This window comes from Vulpes lagopus, chromosome 20 (genome assembly GCF_018345385.1).
Source record: "Vulpes lagopus strain Blue_001 chromosome 20, ASM1834538v1, whole genome shotgun sequence".
NCBI classification, from domain to species: domain Eukaryota; kingdom Metazoa; phylum Chordata; class Mammalia; order Carnivora; family Canidae; genus Vulpes; species Vulpes lagopus.
Genome location: NC_054843.1, coordinates 2,422,569 through 2,427,483, shown reverse-complemented (window position 1 = coordinate 2,427,483; position 4,915 = coordinate 2,422,569). Strand labels below are relative to the sequence as shown.

General features: G+C 67.9%; 1 long non-coding RNA gene across 1 annotated transcript; it reads right to left on the bottom strand.

Moving 5' to 3' along the window:
* Nucleotides 1-339: 339 nt before the first annotated feature.
* On the bottom strand, nucleotides 340-4,274 carry LOC121479518. The gene is made up of 3 exons (XR_005984741.1): nucleotides 2,763-4,274; nucleotides 1,323-1,412; nucleotides 340-910 (listed from the first exon to the last, which is right to left on the bottom strand). It is a non-coding gene; the product is annotated as an uncharacterized LOC121479518 (long non-coding RNA).
* Nucleotides 4,275-4,915: the final 641 nt, after the last annotated feature.

Genomic DNA, 4,915 nt, shown 5'->3' with positions numbered 1-4,915 from the left:
CACCCCCGCCCCTCCAGCGACCCCAGTCCCGGAGTTCAGAGTCTCTCCTGGGTTTTCTCCCTCTCTCATTCCTTCCCATTCACTTTCCCTCCTTCCCCTGACCCTCTGGGCTGTGTCCTCCAGTCCCCGTGTGAGGGGGGCCGTGCGATCATGTCTCTCCCCGGCCGACTCACCCCCCTCGGCATCACGCCCTCGGCTCCCCCCACGTCACTGTAAATGGCGAGATCTCCCCCCTCTGACGGCCGAGTGACACCCGGGGTGAGCAGGGACCACATCTCCTCCCTCCAGCATCTGTTCGTGGACGTCGAGGCTCCTCCCGCAGCGCGGCCCCCGTGGACACGGCCGCTGGGAACGCGGGGGTGCAGGTGCCCCTGCAGCTCACCGCCTCTGGGCTGTGGGGTCGGTACCCAGCAGTGCAATTGCCGCCTCATAGGGCAGCTCCGTGTCCGGCTCCTTGAGGCCACCCCCCTGCCGTCCCCACGGTGGCCGCCCGCCGGCGTTCCCACCAGCCTCAGACAGGCTCCCCTTTCTCCACGTCCTCCCTGCACCTGTCGCCTCCCGACGGTGGCCGTCCTGATGGGCCTGCGGGGTGGGGGGGTCCCACGTGGTGCTGGTGGGTGTCCCTGACGCCGAGGGACGGGGAGCATCTTCCCGCGTGTCTGGGGCCCCGTGTGGGTCTCCGCTGGAGACGTGTCTGCTCACGTCCTCCGCCCATTTCTCGATAGTCAAACGTGTCTTCCGACGACGTGGAGGCAGGGGGCAGTGGACAGTGAGTCTAGAGGAGGGGGAAGCGTCTGGGGGCTCGTGCACGTTATCCGAGGCCGCCTTCCCGGGGCGCGGGGGGGCGCGAATCACAGGCTCGAAGCAGCCTCCACGGCAGACACACGGAGGTCAAGCAAGGAGCCAATCGCTAAGTTAAAATGGAAAACGACAAAATACTGAAGGAGGGAGCGGCCGAGGAGCGAGGCAGGAGCCCGAGTGGACCGACACACCGAGGGAGGAGCCCGAGTGAGCCCAGTGCCCGCAGGCACCGCTGTCAGCGCCTCAGCTCGGGGCCCAGAGCACAAGGTGACCGGCAGCTCGGGCTCGTGGGAAAGCCCCTGCACAGCGCCTCCACGCTCACGTGACCCAGAGGACCTCGATGTTGGGACGGGGGACAGCTCTCGGCAGGTACGTCCTAGAAGGGGGCCGGAGCCCCGGGAGATGGACGGTGAGCCTGCTTTAATCCAGACTCGGGTCACAGTGGGGGGCAGGGCTGTTTGGGGGCTGGCGGGTCTCCGGCCACTGCCCTGAGGGTGCCCTGTCACCCCAGGTGGGTTCACCTGCTGTTCCCCTGTTGGGGGAGTGGCATCCTGGGGTCCTGTGCCTCTCCGCGGTGGTGGGGCCAAGAGTGGGTTCTCACGGTCACGGAGCTGGAAAGCACAGGTGGTCCCGGAGCACCCGCGAGCACCCCCACTTTCCATCCTGACTCATTGTTGGCTCCCTGAGAACATCCCTTGTCTGGTCACTTGCTGGGGGTGCAGCTTCCGGGCTCCCTACCAGCCGTAAAAGGAAGCTGGGACCGGGGGTGGGGGGGCACCTGCTGGTGGGCTGGGGACGGGTCCGTGCACACCCGAGGCCGGGCCTGGGCACTACCCACCCTCAGGCCGCTACCCCAGGGCCTCTGGGGACGCAGGGAGGACCCGTGGGCATCACCTGGGTCAAAATACTGCTCTAGAAGGTGCCAGCTGAGGCCAGAGGACCCCAGCAGGTTCCCCGGAGAGGCAGCCGGGGACAGGAGCTCACAGGGACCCACGGCCACCGAGGGCAGGGCACGGCCAGCGTGGACAAGCCACAGACCTCTGCCTGTCTGGGGGCTGAGTCCCAGGAAGCTGGAAGATGGGGCTCAGCTTCCCAAAAAGAGGCCTGTGGCCACTTAGAAAAATAAAACTATTTTTCTACTTCTGCCGTCCTGGGACTGCCCGGAGTGGGGGCCGTGGGGGCCTCGGAGCTCCCAGCTTGTCCAGGGACAATTCAGGCAAAGGGCCAGCCCCCTCCGAGGACTGAGAATAAAACACAGCACCCCGTTCTCTGGGTTTGCCGTAACCGTGGGAACCGCTGGGTCCCTGTGAGCGCCAGGGGACCAGATGGGCCAGAGGCACGGAGAGCCTCACACAAGGGATGGAGATGCTCCTGGGGGTGGGGCAGGGGCGCCTGGGCGGGAAGGAGCCCAAGGAGGGACGGGGGGCGGGGCGTGTTTGGGGCTCGGCTCCTAAGGAGCAGCCCTGCTGGGGGACGCTGTCCGGACCCCACTGGTCCCACCAAGTCGGGAGGCCTCTGGGAGCCTCCCCAGCTCACAGCACAGCCAAGAGGTTCAGGGGGCACCTCCTCCTACCAACTGGCTTGGAGGCATGCTGGTCCCCCAGGCTGTGCGCATGTCCTGACCCCCCGAGCCCGTGGGTGAGGTCTCATGTGGAAAAGGGGTCTTTGCAGATGTGACCAAGTTAGGGACCTCAGGATGAGCTTCCCGGGAACCCCGTGGGCAGAAGAGAGGGGCCAGCGCGGGCCTCCCCGACCCGGTTAGGGCAGGTGGTCAGCCGTGCAGGCGCGTGAGCCGTGTGAGCGCGGACAGCGGGACGCGGCTGGGGCAGGGCCGGGGCTTGGCCGGGGCGGCCTCCTGGAGGCTCAGAGCCTCCCTGGCTGAGCACTTTCTCTGCCAGGGCCGCCCCGCCCAGAGTCCCTTTCCTGCCAGCCTGCCAGCCGGGGCTTTCCGCCTTACTCACCGCGTTCCCGGGGCTCAGCCACGTGGCTCCCCGCCCGTTGGTGGCTGTTCCGACTTGCCCGGGGCTGTGCGTGTATCTTCACGCCGCTTATGTAAGGAGGGCTTGATGCCACCAGCAGGCTCTGTGGTCCCAGGGAGGCTGGCAAAGCGGAAGCCTGTCCCCCGGGCCCAGGGTCTGGCCAAAGCCCGGCACCCGTCAGAGCACCCAGCCCTCCCCACCTCCCGAGGCAGCCCCCTCCCTAGCTCTGCCTTCCTCCCCTGCCCCCGGTCTCAGGACGGGGGTGGGGGGAGGCCTGGCCAAGAGGCAGGCCCACCGGCCGCCCTGGACTGTGATGCTCGAGGGGTCCAGAGGGAGAGGACCCCTGAGAGGCCTTACCCGGGCCGATGAGGCAGGAGAGGGAGGCTGGCTGGGGCGGGGCCCCCAGAGGCAGAGGCTGAGGCAGGATTCCTGTGTGGGAGGTGACCCTGAGCCCCAGGAGGTGAGTGGGGGAGGGCAGGACATGGGGTCCGCCCGTGGGGGCCTTGGGGACACCGTGGTCACATTCAAGGGCTGCCCGCCTGGAGAGAGGAAGGTGTTTCTGTCACGGCCAGAGGCTCCTGGGGCCGGGGGAGGCTTCAGGCGGCCGTCAGCGCGTCTGGGATGCCAAGTGCTCCAGGACCTACCCTCCCCAGGCTGGAGGGACAGAGCAGGAGGAGCTGCTCCAGCGGCAGAGACACAGTGGGGACGGGCGCAGGTGCAGGAGGACGGGGGAGGGATAGCTGGCTCCTCCCCGGTTCGTGGCCAGGCCCCCACCTGCCCGTGAGATCGCCCAGGCCCTGGGGTCGGGGGTGCCTCTAGATCCTGGGACTAGAGCCCCAGAGCCGAGCTCAGGGCCGGGCCTGGTGCCCCACGTGGCTCTCAGAGGCCGAGAAGCCTGGTGTCAGGGGGAGGCCGCGCCCAGGCCACCACAGGGGTGTGTCCAGGTGCAGAGCCGAGGGCACCTGGGCGCATCTGGGGTGTCAGGGGGGCCCTAGCCGGGGCCAGCCTTCCCAGCTGTCCCCCGGACAAGCCCCCACCCAAGCTCCCCCCGCCCCCCCATTTCCTATGGGCAGGAGCTCGGGGCCAGGACGTCAAGGCCCGGGGCCGGCTTCCAGGGAAGGCCGCGCTCTGGCGTGGGCGCTCGGCGCAGGCGCCGTGTCCCCGGTGTGTTGTCTTGCCCGCGGCTCCGGAAGGGGCTCTCCTCTTCCTGGACGCTCCAGAGGCCCAGCTCTGCTGCATTCCCCAAATAGGAAGTCTCCTGCGAGCGGACTCCAATTCGGCAGGAAGCGTCATTCCCTAAAGGGCCGATGGGCCGATAAGGAGCCAGGGGGAGAGCCCTCCGCAGGCCTTGGCCCAGAGAAGCCGCAGGAAGGGGCCGCCGGCAGGGAGGACGGGTCCCGGAGCTCGGGCCACCACGCCGCTGGCCCTGCGCCCCCGCATCCCCTCCGTGCTCAGTGCGCCAGCCGATCCCCAAGGACAGAGAAGTCCCCAACAGCGGAACAAGGGCCCCTCCCTGAAACAGTCCCACTTGGAAATATTATGACGCCACCTGATCCTCCCACGACGGGGAAATTGTTCTAAGCAGGAAAGGTGTGAGGGCGTGCCCGTGACGCTCACCCGACACAACCTCCTGCGTGGACTCCCTCCGTGGGCGCCACGACGTGGGACCCTCGGCCTCAGGGGCTGTGGTCGTGTCTCGGACATTGTTAGCCCCACGCGTGTTTGGAGGGACTGGCTCCGCAGGCAAAGGCGCTGTTCTCCATCCTGGGCACCAGGTCCCTCTGCCCACACGGGGCCCTGATGGGGAGACAAGGGGCCCAGCCCTCGGGCAGAGCCAGGCCGGCTCGTCCACGCAGACAGTGCAGTCTGGGGGCTCCCGGGGGGCGCAGCGGTGGAGCGTCTGCCGTCAGCTCAGGCCGTGACCCCGGGGTCCTGGGATCGAGTCCTGCATCGGGCTCCCCGCAGGGAAGCTCCTCCCTCTGCCTGTGTCTCGGCCTCTCTCTGCGTCTCTCATGAATAAATAAATTAAAAAAGAACAGTCCGGTTTGCCGCGGCTGCTGCTCTGATTATTCCCCCGGCCCCTCCTCCCCGGTCCTGCTGCCCAACCTGGAGACACCACAGGCTTCCCGGGCAGC